The sequence below is a fragment of the Rousettus aegyptiacus genome, unplaced genomic scaffold (assembly GCF_014176215.1).
Source record: "Rousettus aegyptiacus isolate mRouAeg1 unplaced genomic scaffold, mRouAeg1.p scaffold_m13_p_15, whole genome shotgun sequence".
Taxonomy (NCBI): Eukaryota; Metazoa; Chordata; class Mammalia; order Chiroptera; family Pteropodidae; genus Rousettus; species Rousettus aegyptiacus.
Window position 1 is genome coordinate 57482035 of NW_023416290.1, and position 18508 is coordinate 57500542.

An 18508-nucleotide genomic window follows, 5' to 3' on the forward strand; every position below is an offset into this window, starting at 1 on the left:
CAATCTTCCTCTACTGCATCGGTCGAACAACTGTCCCAGCTTGCACAGGCTGGGGCAACGGCACGCAAGTCTTTTTGATCCCCTTGTCAAACAGGAAGCTTCTCCTGGCTCCCTTTAGCCACTGTCTTTGCAATGTTACTTGCATGTATGACAATTGATGCCCATAGCCCAGAGAGATCCCAAACCTGCCTTGACACTGAATTTGGTTGTCTGCTATGCGGCTAGATAACTACGTTTTCATTTTAGCTTGAAATGATTACATTATATCAGGTGGATGTTCAAGAAATGACATAACTGGAAAGAAGGACATGCATTTATGCTAGGAGATTTGCCCCCTCTTGCTCATATATGCCTAAAATGATTTGTACTTGCATGTTTCTAAAGAAGTATAGATTAACACAAGACCTATCTGATGTTTACTGAAGCCTGGCCATGTTAACACACTATGATGAATTCAACACTCAGAACAACCGTATGATACAGAGACAATTGTTAATAACGGTATAAATAAAAAAAAAAAAAAACATTTCAGTTCAGAGAGGCAAGTACCTCGGCTTAGCCTCAAACGTAAGAGGGAGAGGAATAGAGATTTGAGCCCCGGCCGTCTAATCTCTAAAGATTGCTAAGCTCTATAACTACATCGTTGTAAGGATGTAACACGCCTTGCGACTGTACCTCACCGGCACGTGATGCCTCCTCCGCCCTCCCAGACTTTTCTCGTGTTCGCATCCCCTGCCTGCCCAGAGAATGACGGTGGCGTTCTGGACTAGAGAAGGAACAAATTCGGAGCTCTTCCTATATCTGACGGTGTTGAGTCTGAAGCACACAGAGAGAGAGAGAAGCTGGGGTCTGCCGCGACCTGCAGCCTCGGAATGACCCCCTCGGCTTCCGAGTGAACATCCATTTCTCCAAGGGTCTGACGGTCGGGATTAACTTTACTGCCCACCGCCGTTTGGGAACGTTTTTCTTTCCCTCTGCCTATTTGCAGTTGGCAAGGCTAGCGCAGAGGTTTCCGGACAGGTGTCGTATTATCAGGGACTGGACTTGTGTAAACGCGTGTGGCAGTGTGACAAGAGAGTTATTTGGAGGTTATTGATCAAATATTTTCTAAGCACTTCTATCTACATAAAAATTAAAATGGAGAGAGCACGTAAATATAAATCTAGAATTAACATAATATAAGGTCTTTCTTTGGGAAACATAATGTCATTCGAAAAATAAAACTAGCGTATGTAAAAATAATGCGAAGATTTATAAAATGTCCTGGTCTGAACGAGGTCACGTTGTGCCCATTTTTCAAACCCGTGCTGAGCTAACTTGTAAATCCGGTGGACTTTTATCTATAAGTTGTAAGAATCAAAAAACTCCTTAAAATATCATGAATCAATGGAAAATTATCAAACTTGAATGCAACCAGATAGTCTTTGACGGAGTATGTTTAAAATGCAGGTTGCTGGGCTCCGTCCCAGATCTACTGAGTAAAAAAATGCTGCCTCTTCTGCTTCCAAGAAGATGGACTGCACGCGCATTTCCCTGTTTCTCCCACTGAGTACAACTAAAACCCTCGACATTATGTGTGGGACGAACGCAAGGCGCAGAAAGGCCCTCGCGACCAAGAACCACAGAAGTCCCGCCTCATGATAGCCAAGGCTTACAGGCCGTCCACAGCCAGAAGCAGCCGGCCCCCGGGGAGGAAGGGACGGCTCTCTGAAAACTCTGAACCCCGCGTTTTATCGCTTCACGACAGACGCGGCCCTCACCGAGATGTCCTTGTCGGTGATTTACTCATGCAGCTGCCTCTGAGGGTTCGAGTCGTTTAATTTCGCTTGCTCCGGAAGCAACCTTTGTCACCATTGACTGTGACACCCTCCTGGATTCCTCTGGGCACTGCGAGAGCCGGGCTGAGGCGGCTCTGGGCGGGCTTCACTCGGGTGGGCCCCGCGGCAGGGACCTTTCCCGAGGAGAGGCCTCGTTCCTTCTCCCGAGCTGACCCCCCCTGCGAGGCCCGGCTTCACCGTGTCTCCCCTCGGCCTCCCCAGACCAGGCCGCAGGCCCCCGACACAGAAGAAACGGGGAGGCGTGGGGAGAGAGCGCTCTGCCTCCGGCCCGAGGAGCTCACGTTCCGTCTCCGCGTGACGAGTTACCTTACTTCTGGGCCCCCGGCTCCTCCTCTCTAAGGGGAGATAACGACGCCCCCGACGCCCCCCTACCCAGGGGATCTGTCTAGTGTATCACACTAGCCCTACGGGAGGCCGGACGCCTGGACTGTGGCATCCGCTGACTCGGCATCACAGGGACCCTGTCCGTAAAGCCAGGATAAAAGCACAAGTGGCTCTTGACTGTGGGATCCTGACCATTTTTAGTCCTGTTATTCCTTCATTCTGGTAGCATCAAAAAAAAAAGAAAAAAAATTTATTCAAGTATGTCTGCCTCCTCTACTACGTGACATTCCTATCAAAGCCGAGAGTTCTCCATTCTTCAGCATCAGATTGATTTCCTTTTAACTTAGGAACCATGTAATTATGATGCAAACTAGGGTGATTTGGTGAAGAAAAGGGGGTGATAGTAATAATTACTTCAGGATGGTAAGTCAAAAGCCTGCACTATCCTCACCAAATCGATGTGGTTACCCCCACAAACATGTCCACAAACATATTCACATAGGAAACAGTTAATAAATTATTAACAGAATAAAATTAAAAGTGTGCAGACCAATGCCTGTCAAATCAAAAGCAGCACCCCCAATCCGGCCTGGGTACCACGACGCATCTCTAACCTGGTATTCCCTGTACGCAAGGCCGGCATCGAGACTCTACCTCCCAAACAGGTGAACCTGTTCATCCTTGTCATTCTCTCTCCCCTAACAGCCTCGTCCCCATTAACGGCTGCCAAGCTCGTCTGACCTTCTATCCTGAATACTCCCCAAATCTGCTTGCTTTCCGTCTTCCTCACGGATGCAGCCTTAGCTCATTTCCAATGATATGGATCATGAAAGCTTTCAAAGCGAGATTTTTACTTCTCTTCCTGTTCACTCAAAAGAAGCACTATTCTTAGTTAAAATGAATTAATCTAACTAGATACTCCGATTTAAGGTAATTACACTAACTTAAATATGATCACTTGAATTCCATATTTGAAAAACCTTTGGTATTCCCCAACTGACTTCATAATAAAACTCAGTCCACAAGCCATTCCAGTTGCTGGTCTGACCTCACACGCAGCTGAATCCCCACGGTCTGTTTCTACTCCCCGTTCACCGCCGTGGATCCTGATCCTCCTCCTTCCTTGAATAGTGACTTTTTAAAACCATCACGATTTCTTCTCTCTTCCCAGAATTGCCTTACTGTCTTCTTTACTTGAAGAATTCCTAATTTCTATTCCAAGTGACATTCGCCAGGCGTCTACTCTGTGAAAACATTCTGCCCCCTTTAGGAAGAAAGAGGAATCGCTTTCTTTCGGGTCTCAAAGCTCTTGACCCGCCCACCTCCCTGCAAGAACAGGGTGCTTAGTGCTGATGCCTGTTCCTGCCGGGCACCGTGAGCTCCGTGGACGAGGACTCTGGTTCATTCGCCTCTATGTATCTGGCTTTTTAGAAACGCCTCATAGGCATTAAGTTTCTATGTGTGGAGAAAAAGGAAAATAAAGCTAGAGATAGGCTAGTTCTTGGTTTCTGTGTGCCTTTTTAAAGTCCTGACACTCAGAATTGATAATATCGTTGCTGATAAATAACGGTATCATCTTTTTATTAGCAATAGTCTTCACTGACGGCATCATGCATGGACTCCACCTGCTGACTACGGATTGTGGTCCGAGTACTGTGGGAACTAGCAGTATGAAGCAGTGAGCGGAGAGGGCGGGAGATCTACACGCGGCTTGAGAAACCCCTGGCGGAGGTGGCACGGTCTGCATGGCGGTGGCCACAGGCGGGCTCTGGGTGCAGGAAGGACAGCGTGGCACGCCCGGGCTGGACTCGCTGGGAACCGCACTGCCCTGAGCGATGCCAGACACAGATGAAGGGGGTACTACGACCTGGACAAACGCATGGAGGTCCAGACATCAGACCTGGTGGAAACCAGAAAATGGAGTTCTTAAAGGAAAAAAATCTCTTGGGCTATAACCAGGGCGACCGGGCTTTAGGCGCAGTCTTAGAACACGGCGTCCAGTGACCAGCAGGTGACTCAGTGTGAAGCTCGGCTACTAGACTCCAGGTGTGAAAACTGCCAACGAATATCCGCAATGCAGGCTTATGGGCACCATGGAGGGGTACTGTTTTGGGTTCCCGGATCCAATTTCAATGTGAGAGGGGTTTTCCCCCACCCAATGGATCAATTCCTGGACAACAGCAGGGTGTATACAATTTGACTTAATTCCAACACTATGTACCTAGAGATACCATCGGATTCCACGGGTTAAAGACTCGGTCCTATAAGGCTTCCCCCTCCTCCCACTTCAGACACGAATCTCAAGCCCAGATTGCCACCTGCACTCCTGACCGACTGACTATAGATCGGAGGTTCCCATGATGCCCACACTGGATTTCAGACACTGGATGGCAACTTCAGGCGGTCATCTGCACTTCCGACAGACTGGCTGCGAATCAGGGCTTCTCATGACCCCCTTCCCTTGGGTTTGATTACTTTGCTAGAGAGATTCACAGAACTCAGAGAAACACTGACTGACTAGATCAGGGTTTGTAAAAGGATATAATTCAGGAACAGGCAGATTTCTTCAAGCCTGGTCCAAGGTCTAAGATAATAGCTGGAGAAGACTACATAAGCAGTTTTGGTTTCAGGGCGTTGAGGAAGAGGTGAGGAGAGAGATCAAGAATCAGGTGCGGGCTTCCTCGATCTCCAGCTCCCACTGGATTGTAGATAATTTGGTCGGTATTTGCTTTGGCGGCCAAATTACTCTTTGGAGTTATGGAAGCTGGGCGTATTTTTCTGTCCTTGAACCTTATTTTGCTTATCTGTAAAATGAGGCTGATGGAAAACAGAATGGCGAATTTCCCTTTAAATCTCTAATTCCTTTATATAACAAAGGCAAAACATCAGTAATTTAAAAAAATTTACTAACAGATATCGTATGATCTATTTTTAAAAATTATATGCAACTATAATATCATAGAGCATGTCTTCGGATAAAATATTTAAGAGTCTCAGCTCGGTGATCCAGATCTGCCCCTCCTATATGTTTCATAATGGTAGCCTCCTCCACCTCGTTATCCAGTTCCAAGCCTTGCCAAATACCGCCACGTTTGACTAATGTTAAAACCATATAGGGTCTGTTTCCTTAGTGCATTGATCTCTCTATGTGAAAGACATCATTTGTCAATTGAGTTACTACAATATTATTTCCATCTGGTCTCTGCTTATCACCTGGATCTCCCCAATTCTCTCTCTGTAAATCTGTCAAACTAGTAATTTCAAACGAATATCCAATAGCATCTCTTTTTTGTTAAAGATGCTTCATAAACTCCCTATAGATTTCTATCTTAATGTGAAAAACCCTTCATAATTTGTATGATTTTCTCTGGAATATGAGGAAACAATTTCTGTCACTCTCTACTTCATGTATTATTCACCAAAAGAAGTGACTTTAGAATTCCAAAACAGCATATCCGTACATCCATGCCTTCCAAATTATTCTTCCTCTTGTTTAAAACATGCTTCATTTTCTTCTCTTACCTTCTCTTGACCAATCCTGATATTCCTAATTATTTATTGAGATTCAGCTCCAATATTTGCTTCTAATAACACCCCTTCCTCACTCCTCCACTCTCCAGATTTCTGGGTGCTCTTACATGTTGATGACATTTCAGTGTTCTGAAATTCTACCACGGAATTATTATAATAATAATTCTACTACTGAAAATACCACATATTACTATAATTATCGACTTATATGTTAGCACTACAGTAAAATTCATGACTGCTGGTAAGAAAATGACTTAGTCATCTCTGTATCCTGTTACCAGAATGCTGTTTGGCACATAGCAGGCACAAAAAAATGTTCTGAATAAATGAAATACCAAATTCATGTTCTTTTCATCGGCAAAGAAGATCCATGCAACGTATTCAAGTAATAATAGTTTGTTAGTTCAAACTGCAATATGCACATGGAGCTGTGGTGACAAATGCTGCATCCTCTATTTTTTCATTCAGAATTTCCACAATTATAACAGGTGTCCTCTCCAGGTACATCTTAATAAACAAAATAATTCTGTGCTTTGTATAGTTGCCTTATAGAAAGGCACTGTATTCATGAAGTCGTCATTGCCACAGTAAATAATGAATAGCAACATCGCTGCCTACGGAAACAAATAATTTGGGTTTCAGTTCGTTGTGAAATGAAAAATTGTCATAATATTCATGATAACCAAATAATTTAACAAATACAAGTCCTTCAACCCTAATTACCACTCTTTCACGATTTATCGTGTACAAGAAATGCTCATCTAAACACCTCAAATATGAAAATGCAGCTCTTGGCTTTGAAAACCACTGCCTGGAATTTATTTCTGTTCTCTCACATTTCTATTTTATCCTTTAAATTATTTAAAGTCATCGAGCCAATCAATGTCAACAGATTGACAAAGATGCTATTTAATTTCATGAGCAATCACAACATCTTTATCTATGCTAAGTAAGACAAGAAGGATAATTGGGTCTTATGTCTGAAGACTCAGAGCGATTCTGAGCGGCAGGAAGGACATTCTCCCACACTCACCTCCACCTGGGTATGCCAGGTAACACAATGGCTGGCAGCATTTGAAGGAAGAAGGGAGCTCCTACCTCACTCTATAATAAAATGAGCATATGGCTATCCACGAGCCCACTTAAAATGCTTTGGGCATATTTTGGAACTTTTTGTAAAATATTCTCTTTATATCCTAATTGAAGAAAAAGAACACAATTAATGGACACTTCTCTGATATGTACTGTATGTGTTTTAATTCACATAACTTTATCTCCATTACTCAGGTGAAGATATTAATCCCTGAGAAGTGACGTAAGTCCCCTTTGTTCGCTTTCTAGAAACTACAAGAAGAGTGGATACAGTACTGACCTTTCCACATGAGTTTTTTTAAACTGTTTTTCTCCTAGTGTTCAACTATACTTCCTACCAGCTATAACAAGAACTAGCTCACATAGTCCTTGTTATAGCTGGACATAAATCACACAGACATTTTGGGACATGTAGCTGGGATGTCTCAAAGTCGTGGCTGCCTTCTTTTAACACCTGTTTATTTAGGAATCACGCAGCAGGCCCTGGGCTTGATGAACAACGTTGTTTCTTTATCCTCTAAAGGAAAATTAGGGTAGCGAGCAAGATGTGTGCTGTGCGATGCCTGCTAACGTAAAGGGCAGAGAGAGCACGTAGCGTAAAGGTAACACAGACTGGGGAATACGTGTTACTTAAATGAACTTAGAAGACATACTTTGAAGAAACATCTTGGAAGAAAGGTAAAACTGAGATGTTAAGCCCCAGATTGAAGGGCTTGACACAGACTGGGAGCCTAGGCACAAAATCTTGGGTCGTGTGGGGGACACAGTGGTGGAAGAGGGGAGGGTACAGAGAAACAGAAAATGCTGGAGATGGGTGTGGAATAATGAGAGAGTTCTTGGAGAAATGCAGTCTCGGCACCCAAGAAGTTCATGCCATGTCGATCCAGGATTTTTACATGTAGTTGTGTATATATAATGAATCAGAGTATGGGACCAGTAAAGGGTACTTCTGGGGGAATATCTTATAAAGGTGAAAATTTCTGAAACTAGTGAAATAAATAACTCATAACATTTTATTTTCTTTTTATGGTCATAAATCAATAATGGTATAACAATGGCAATTCCATTTATTGAATGTTTTCTATATATGAGTCTCTGTTTTCTACCATATTTTCCTCATCTAATCCTTCTAAGCAAGTCTTTTCTGAAAATATTATTGTCCCATTCTATAGATTGAAAAATTAGGCCTGAAAAGTTTAGGGAATTGGCCAAAAGTCATAGGGTAGCAGTTAGAAAAACTAGGATTAAAATATTTGTCTCATATTAATTTACTCAGTATATTTTTTTGTGGATCCAACTGAGATTTTCAAGCATCCAACAAAACTCTGAAATGAGTCATCTCATAGAAAAGGCAACTGAGGCTAGGAATTGTCACACTCTGTGTCTAACATTATAAAGATAATAAGAACCGACATTCAATCTGAATTAATGAATGACTATTACATGCAGGCGCTGTTAGGTGCTGAATCAGACATGATGCTTGCTCTTTTGGATCTGACAAAAGCATTTCTCTATAGAGAGAAATGCTGCAAAAACCACGATGGTCTACGGGAGGGAAGGTCAGTTCTTCAAGGACCTTGAGCCTAGTTAAGGAATTTGGATTATATGCTTCAGCGCAATGTTAAGACATTGCCTAATTTTAGGCAGAGGGGTAACACGGTATGATTTATATTTTCAGAAGACCGAACTGACTATGAAGGGAGAAAAGACTATAGAAGACCATATAGAAGGCTCTGAGTGGGACCCAGGCAAGATGTATTAAAACCGCGGACCCGGGGAGTGGCCGTGAAGATGGACAGGACTGCGGCCAGGACTGGGAGTAGAATTTCCAGGACTTATCGGGCTCCAGACGTACAGGATAAAGGGAGACAAGGGTTCCACAGTGACTCTAAACCTTCCAGCACTGTAACTGAGATAAAACACCAAACCAGGACCCAAGTCAAGAAGGTCAAGTGATCGTTTCCTGATGAGACTGACTATAAGTGAGTAACTACCATCTGTGGGCCCAGGAGCCTGAGTCTGGCCAGGTACAACAGGGAAGAGCTGCTGTTTCTCACTGGCCATGGCCACGAAGGTACGGCAATGCCAGGAAAACGAACAAGTTGACAATTCGCTCACTCGAAAACCCCACAGCTCCGATGGGAGAGCAGAGTGCAGTACTGCTCTGGTTTTCTGAGATGTCAACATGTTTCAGTAACTATGAAACAGCTGAGTTTTTACGACATCTTCATTAAGACAAGTCAAGGTGCTAAAACACCACAATGAAGATTGCAAGGATTCCTCGCGAGGCCCTGGGAGATAACACAGTATTTGCACGGGCCGGTGACTTGGCGGGAAGCCGAACCGCACGACACAGCAAGGGCTCTCTTAGCGTTCCTTCTTGAAACCATATTTTCTGCGTTGACTATCTGGCAGATCTGGACTGCCTCGGGCTGATCATTGGCAACGGAGCTGTTAGACCAGATGGCACTTATTTATTTATTTTATAAAGGGAAAAGAGGGGGAAAAAAAGCATGATGCAAATTGGAAAGCCCATTTTTAGTTATAGAACAGAAAAATAAAAGAGAAAAGAAATTGATTTTAAGCAGTTCCAGATGTTACATGCTTTTTTATTTCCAAAGCTACATCTAAGAGTGCCATTGCAAACAGTAAACAGCAAAAAAAAAAAAAAAGAAAGAATAAAATAAATAAAGAACCCTACAGAATAATGTTCAGTTGGATTTATTTGTTAGAATTTGTATTTATAGTGAATAATGCCTTTTATTTTTTAGGATAGAGGAAAAAGTCACACAATTTACACATGAATAATTACTTTCATACTGTGTCTGTGTGAGAAACAGAACAGCTTCAGCTGCTAAAAGTTCCATAGTGTTGTGTCTTAATCACCAAGCCCTGTCAAGCCCACCTTGCCTGCTCCAGGAGCCATCTGTGAGGTCCTATTGCGTTTGCCTTCGGTTGTTTTCTTTTGTCCAAAGCAAGACTTTAATTAGCATCTATTAATAGAGTGCAAGGAGCATCTTTCATCAGCCTTTTATCTCACTTTAGACGGAGAAGAAACGAAGGAAAGTTATAATTTCTGTGATGAATTATCTTGTCCTGAAACTATATGCCAAGATTTTCCACACCTTAAATTCTAATGTGTCGAGTCTCTTCACTGAGCCTATGAAGTTTAGATTAATAAAGTTCTAAGGGAACTTAGAACTGATTGCAGAGAACCGGTTTGGGGCAGGTGTGCTAAATTGGGATTTTTGTCGCATGTGATCTGTGTTGCATGTCATCTTCCACTGGATCTGCACTGTCTAGATACCTCACTTGGCTCTTGAGAGACAAATTACTAGGAAAATTCCCCAGTCTTCCAAGAGTGGGGCCTCGAACTGCCATTTCCAGTAAAGCCACCAGATGTTGAAATGCTAATGGTTTGCCACAATCTGAGGTACAAGGCTCCAACCTCTCATTAAAGGTCTTTTTCAGGAATCAGTGTTCGAGTACATACCAGCTATGTGACCCTGGAGAGATTATTTCTCCTCTCCCGTCTCAGGTTCTTTGACAGCAAACTGATATACGCGGTTGTAGGGTTGTTATGGTGATTGAATTGTAACATCAGTATGAAAAACCTTTACAACTCAGAAAAAAATGATTTTGTATTCTGACTCTACTCTGTCATTTATAATCTATGAAGCTTTGGAGTACTTATCTAACACAGGTAAGTGAGTGGGCTTTTTTTTTTTTTAATTTCTAAATATGATCACTCCATTGAACAGTTAATTACATGTTATTGATAAATACATCTAACACGGTGCCTGAAATTTAAGGGGCATAAAATAAATCATAGTTTCCCACCATCTTATTTTGCTTCTCTGGACAAATGGGCTTTCCCCATATTCACGGTCAGGAAACAACATAAATGTAATTGCTTTATATGAATAGAGTTGAAGAATATACTTATTCATTATTAAATGCTTCCCATATGCTGGGCACCATTCTAGGCACAGGGTATCGCAAAACGAACAAAACAGATGGGCATCTGCACTCACGGGAAAGAAACACAAAACACGTGAATGCATCAACAGCAAGTAAAACAAGGTGTCTGGGTCTATGGCCAGGCCGCCCTGAACAGGCGATCCCCTCCGATCTTGGAAGCTAAGCAGGGTCGGGCCTGGTTAGTGCTGGGATAGGAGACCACCTAGGAAGACCAGGTGCTGTAGATAAGAAAGAAAGATAAGAAAGAAAGAAAAATAAGAAAGAAAAATAAGAAAGATAAGAAAGAAAGAAAGAAAGATAGAAAGAAAGAAAGAAAGAAAGAAAGAAAGAAAGAAAGAAAGAAAAGAGAGAGAGAGGGAAGGAAGGAAGGAAGGAAGGAAGGAAGGAAGGAAGGAAGGAAGGAAGGAGAAAGAAAGAAAAGAGAGAGAGAGAGAGAGAGAGAAGGGATCGTAAGCTGACAAGGTCCTTACAATCTGTGAGGTCAACCAAAGGTTGCTTTACTTAAATTAAAATAAATAAATAAAATACAATAAAACAATATATCTGGTCTTGTCTTTGTCTCTCCAAACTAAATTCCGTATCATTAAATCCTGAAATCAGGTTAGCACAGAACAAGACTCTCTAGATAAGAAAAATAAAACAGAGTAAAGTTTTTGTTGCTAAAGCAGAAAAGGCTGGAATCCACGAATGCTACCACAGGAAAGGTGCAAAATAAAAGAATTCTCTGCTCTAGTATGCGTTGACGTGGTGGAAGTGACTCGGATGCCTTTGCCCTTACGCGACCCACAAGCTAAGACAAAGGACTGACTTAGTGCTCTGAGAATCCAGTTTACTCCTGCACCTCAAACTCAACTCACACTCAACACAGGATGCTCCCTACCCCCATCCGCCCAATTCGTGACAGTTAAGAATGAGGTGGAATGCGTAGGGAAGAGATGATCACAGGGAATGACGATCCAGCGGGAGGAAGCCGAAGCTCTGAATCTACATAAATTTCTGTTAAAACATAAAACCTCACACAAGGGACAGAGTTAAGTTTCAGCTGGTCTCATCTAGAGCTTAAATGTCAGAAAACACAGATGACATGAGCCAGACAGAGTCATTTGATAATTACCGTTTATGATGGTGATCTTAAGGGGTCGTAAACAGGCTACAATGACGTGCAGTATATTTTATTAAAAATGCTCAAAACTCCTTGATATAGTTCTGGAATATTTATATCACAAATATTTTAAATGAGAAAAAAAAATCTGTTTTACCAAGCAACCAACTTTTTGTAGTTAGATAATATCCACTAAAATAAAAAAAAAGTTTTCTTTGTTGATTCTTAATCATAATTACAGTCTTCATAAAGACTTGAGACACATTCGGAACCATGTTTTGGAGGAAGAAATGAGGACATGAAAGACGTCTTCAGCACTGTTGCTTAGTTATGTCGCTGGGACTTCCAGCTTATACTAATGACGTTTATTACATTAGGTAATTGTAAGACTGAACATGAAACTAAAGATGTCTCCTAAACTTCCAAAATAATAACTGTATATTTCACTGGCAAACAAGATATCTACATTAGAAAATAAAAAAAACCTGATGCAGAAATTAAACAAAAGAACTCTGTATATTACTACATAAATTCTTCCATTTTTCTTACTTTTTGAATATCTAAATTTATCTGTAGTTTACAGAAGTTTACACTAAGAATAGAAGAGTGGGAATGTAAATGAAACAAAATTACATACCCATTAAGACATACCGCATCCTTAAAAAAAATAAAGTTTTCAAGATCTTCGACTGAGAAAGAAATTGGAGCAAACACAGGAAAGCCAGTCAATAAGGAGACAGACTTACTTAATGGGGAAATGCGCCGAGCTGCATACAGAATGCTTTCTAAAATTAGGCCTTAAGAAAAATGAAAATAAAGCAATCTGGTTAATTAGAGAACACTAAAGATGTGACAGAAACAGCCAAGCCCAAAACTGTCTTAAGGTCATGTGGTCCTTGAAAGATAAATCTACATCCAGATGTTCACGAACGAATGACAATAAAGCATTTTATGAAGTAATTAAGGAGACATGGTAAATCTCATTTTCAGTGACTTTTAAAGAATCACAGTATATTCAGGGTGTGGTTAAAAAAAAAGAATAGAAAGTTAAAAAGAATAGAAAGTTAAATCTTTACTCAAAACGCGATGGAATAAAACTCCACCTTGGACATTTTCTGTTGCATTTATTTTTAATCGCGGTCCTGACATTAACGTGTTGTGTGTTACCACAAAAATCACCTGACCTTCCTGGACCTTTTCCACTGAAAGAAAATGGACTTAAAGTTTCCTTTTAGATTTACTTAATAATATATTATTCCACAGCAAATCTTTGACTATTTGGAATCCTCAGAAAGATTTCCGCTGTCACCTCGGTCGTTTCCCAAATGGTTGACAACGTGCTGATTTCAGTGCCGAAGTTCGAAGTTCGCCATGCGGCATTTTTTACTAGATTTATTTTCAGCAGGCACTGTAGTTGAACCTGTTTCTGCTTTTTGATGCAAATGATACTTAATGCAGGTTCAACCCTTCTTAATGAAATTTTCTTGGGGAATTCATGCTGTTCGATGGCGATTCGGGTGGCGGTCTTGTCCCTAAGTCTCCTTCTGCCCTGACTTAGATTTCGCTTCCAAGTTCCAGCGGCTGCCGCTACATTAGTCACCCCCGCCTCTGCCGTGCACTGAGCAAGCTCGCGGAGAGGTGGCCTCATGGAAGACTTGGGAAGGGGAGTGATTTTAAGTAAAATGCACACGTTTTCACGTATGAATTTTGTGGACGAAAAGAGACCACACACCAACCCTGGAGAGCTCTGAGGAGGCCAGCGTGGAGGGTCCTACAGACTCGCAGACCAAAGCTGACCACATGGGATGGTCTGAACGTAGAAATTCCTAACGAAAAGCAGGTCACGGCAGGTAGTCAGTCACATCTCGGCCCGCAGCAATGCACTGGGCTTCCTTCTCATTCAGAATCGATGGCGGGGAGGGTCCGGACGTGCTCGCTCCTCCCTCCTTTGTCTGGCCTGCACCTGCCCCAGCCACAGTGGCCTTTGGCGATTCCTCCCGCATTCCACACGCCCTTCTCGGTGTCTCTGAATCTGGCCTTCCCTCCCCCAGGTTGCTCCTGCTCCAGATTCCAAAACACACACTTTACCCTTCCGGAGCTTTCTCAGTCGTCACCTTTTCCAGGAGCTTCTTCTTGACTGTGCTGTTTGGAAGTGTCACTCTAATAACTCAGGAACTCCCTATCGGAGGTCTTTTTCTTCTGGTAATCTCCGGAGATACCACAGGATTTAATTACTGGCTTCTCGATTCTCTCTGCCCTTGCACACCCCGCACTTAGGTTTCATGAGGTTGGCGGGTTGACATCATCTTTTTTCTTTTTTCCCTTCGGTTTTAGACCCAGCATCTGAAATGGTATCTGGCACACAGTAGGCACGGAGTACAAGTGAACTCATGCCTGAGTGAGTAGTTTAACCACAGGAAATGACAGACTTGATTCTGAACATGATGAAGGGAATTGTAACTCATGGTATTAATATTTTCATGTTAAGTTTGGAAATAGTCTGAGCTTATTTGACATTTTAATCACTTATAACAGGAGAATTTGGCATATTGAAGTATAATTTGACATCGCAGAGTACGAAACAGATTCCAGTTTAAAATGTGGAACTGAAAATCTGATTTTGCTTGTCATTCTAAGTTGAATCGTCTAAGAAAATCTCACTACATCTGTGAAAAGTATTAGAACATCTTATGATTTGATTTATTAGGTTTATGGAAATTGGTTAAGTGCTTGGGAAGTTTAGCTTATTAGAGAATCGACGTACTGAAAAATGAAAATGAACATTATAAAATTCAAAAACATGCAATGGATTTCAATTAAATCGTAAAGGCTGACCTAAAAGTTTTGCTAATATTTTCTTGGATTTATAAATAGAAAATAAGATAATTTGTTAATTAAATCCAAAAGCACAAGAAGAATAGAATTTTGATTTTGCAATATTAATGCTTTAAATATTAATTTTTAAAGCCAAAATAACCTTTCAATTTTCTTTTTGTGCATAAAATGTACTTTCAAATATATCAAAGATGCATACGGATGGTGAAGATTGAGACGTCGGTAGGATAATGTTTCCTTTTTTGGAAGATGATGTTGCTCTAAGAAACATAAATTTATTCTTATGTCAAAAAAGAACTACACAAGACCACTAATAATTACGACAGCCACACGTGCATGTGTACAGGGGCCGGCCCCCATCCCATGGGCTTCGTTCACTTTTCACTGTCAATTTAAGAACCGGATTTGCTCAAATCCATTGAGAAATATTGAGGCATCAGAGAAACTACTTTCTTAAGTTCAGATCCTTCATTGGAAATATAATCATAACAGATTTATAACTATCTCTTTCCTTCCTGTCACATGTCACCTAGGAGAAAAAAATACTAAGACATTTAGTTCAGTCTGCGCCCATCTCTTTGGGGACGGATATCCAGAGCAAGGGTCTTGCAGATGCCATTTGTTCTATGACCAGCCAACCAGGGTGATGGGTAAACAATGACTGGCCAGATCCATGCGCTCGGTGCTCCTCTAAAAGCTCCGTGTGCATCATCTCATTTAAGAATTAAGGGCAGATATTTGGGTCCATTCAGAAAACAGTCACGACTCTTGAACGTGTTTTAAAGATTTTAAGTGACAGTCGTAGAAGAGTAGCTGGTGGGTCACTTCACTGGGGAAAAACGAACTGGACCCAGGAGGCATGTTCAGCTGATTTCTTACCCTTCAGAAGATTCCTTATCCTGTTACGGTGCGCTGTGCTTTTCACATATAGTATTTCATGCTACCCTGACAAAATCTCAGCCCACTAGGCATCACGTACAAGATTCGGTAAAAATATATGTGGGAAATGTAGAGCAAGGCTGTCCAAGGCTGATGGAGTTGAGATCCAAGGCTTTCCTCCAGAGTATCCATGACCCCTGACTGCATAGTACATTAGCTCTATTTCTTTGGTTTCTGTTTGCTTCCCATGAGCACAAGAACTTTGTCTATTTTGCACATTATGTCCCCAGAGCCAAAAATCATTCATAACGTTTGTTAAGTGGAGGGACCGGATGATGCGGCAGTGAGCGGGAAGATGCTGCATTGGATGTGGCTCCACTGACCTTGGCTCCAGGTTTCTCCGTGGGGCTCGGGCTACTGCTGACGCCCCTCTTCCTCCCGACGGAACCCCGTTCCTGGGCCTCACCTTGAAATGAAAGAACTGTCAGGCTTCGGAGGATTCTTTTTTAACATCAGGCTTCTGAGATAAGAGCTCCTACGGACACGGGTCAGCAGCTTTTACCACCCAAGTTCGGACAGGCTACGTGATTCGGCCAAGGTCACACAGGGTTATCAGCATCAGATCCGGGCTAGCCGATAAGTCCCCACTGACGAACGGCCGTGGGGGAGCTCTGCTGCGTCTCCACTGCCCACGGGATGCTAATCCACTTTCAACCACAAAGCTCGGCAGGAACACCCCCTGGCGATGCCGCTGCAGCTCTTTAATCCGCGGCATGATCACTGATCTTGTGACCTTAATGTCACTAGCGCTGCGTAATAAGCAGACCGCGGACGCAGCAGAGGGCCACGCATGAGAAGATGGAAATTCCAGAGGAACAACGAGAAACACTGAGATGCTCCTGACAATCAAAGAAAGAAAGGGAGCAGAGGGGACCATCGCGCATGATCTTTATACATATATGTATTTTTTTGATTTGCTCCGTTGACAGGTTATCAAATTTCCTCACCACTGCATCTGCTGGAATAGGAGTCAAAGGCACCTGGTTAGATAGATTGGCGACTCCTATGCCTAGGCTTTCATTCGCTTTTGACCAGAACACAGTCTCTCGCTGTTCACACGTGAGTTTGCAAAATAGACTCTCAGAAATGCTCACCTGGCTGTTATTAAAGTAGGAGAAAATTTTAATTCTTACTTCAAGAAATAAGTGGGAAAGTGACGTCGTTCTGTTTATCGCTATGGAAAAACAACGGGATCTTTGTCAGAACGGCTCTGCGGAGAATACGATTCCGGATGCCAGGGGCGGAGCCGTCCCGTCTGGCGGACACATGTGGCCGCGGAGCACGTGAGGAGTGGCCGGTCTGAACCGAGACGCGTCGCAAGCGTAAAACGTGCCCTGGAGTTCAAAGGCCTGACCACGATGAAACACGTGACTATTTGAAATATTAAATTTTCATGGCAACCCGAAGGTGGCTGGAGGTCGTGACTGTCGCCACGTCTCTGAGCTCCCGGGATGTGCACAGTCTCCCTGCTTGTCCTTCTCCTCCCCCTCGTTACAGTCCGCATCGTGCGAAAGGCGGTGGCGACGTCTTTCATCTTCCTGTCCCTGGCGACGGGTAGATATTCCGCAACGTGTTTACTGCTTAATAAATTTTCTTGATTACATCCTGGGTGCCAACAAGCAAAACAAATAAATTTTTTTAAAAACAGGATTTTCTATAGATTTACTGGGTACACAAAATACTACTCGGATTTTTTTTTTTTTCTGCAAAATTTCTATTCATATATCATAAGAGCCTAGTGCTTAAAAGGGCTTTAAAATCATTTTATTTTGCAAATCGGGACAAAAAATTTTGACGTAGCAAGAGAAAGTGGAATCTTTACAGATTATTCCTATTGCTAGTCTGATTAATAATATGTTTTTACTGTAGGGGGGAAATGTCCACAATAAAGCAAGGGGGGGTTCATTTAATGTTGTTAAAAGCAGGATGACAGCGTGAATTCAAAGTGGCACGTCTGATTTTGAATTCTGACTATCATTATTACTGTTTGTGATGATGGACTTACAGCTCCGAAATAATTTTACCGATCTGTGGCACGCGAATGACGGTACTCACGTCGCCAACGCCAAATGGAGCCGTACTGCACATCAAAAAGACGTGAGGACACGGGGCTCGAATCACATTTTCAGGGTGTAACAGACCCTGCCCCCCCTTCCCTTCTCCTGCCCTCGCTCCTCCTGCGTCTCTCATGCCTCCGCTCATCCTCCTTGCCGGCCTTTCTCCCGCTAACAGAAAGTCATCACACGTGATGTGCTGACGTTAGAAAAGGAAACAAAAAAAATACCCTCTAATAGTCATGTCACATTCTCGTAAGTGACCTATTAAACAGATGCTGGGATTCGAGCTCAGGAAAATGTTCCGTTTCAAAAGGGCAAAGAAAGGAAATTCAATATTGAGGTCAATGAATTCTCCTCTAAAAGATGAAAAGATGAATTTTAATGTTTTGGGGGTGAAGGGGAAAGGCAACCCTTGGTTGACTTCACAGATTACAAGGACCTTGTCAGCTTACAATCCTTTGTTTTTTATTTTTTATGTTTTACACCAACGGACAGCACCTGGCCTTCCTAGGTGGTCTCCCACCCAAATATTAACCAGGCCCGACCCTGCTTAGCTTCCAAGGCCAGGCGGGATCAGTCTTGTTCAGGGTGACATGGCCATAGATAGAAACGGTGAATTAAAAAAACACTAATTTAACCTCAGAAAAATTTATTTTTAAGAAATTCAAATTCTTCCACACAATAATTAAAGATAAAGTGATTTCTACTTTTAATAAAAGTGAAAATGTGTATAATAAAAAATGACTCTTACTGTGTAAGGGCACCTCCTACCCTGTAGAGCACTAGAGAAGGACATGCGTGCATGTGTG

At 42.4% G+C, this 18508-nt stretch overlaps 1 pseudogene; it reads left to right on the top strand.

Moving 5' to 3' along the window:
- Positions 1–10876: 10876 nt before the first annotated feature.
- Positions 10877–10993, top strand: LOC118612269 (annotated as a pseudogene).
- The last annotated feature ends 7515 nt before the right edge of the window (positions 10994–18508 follow it).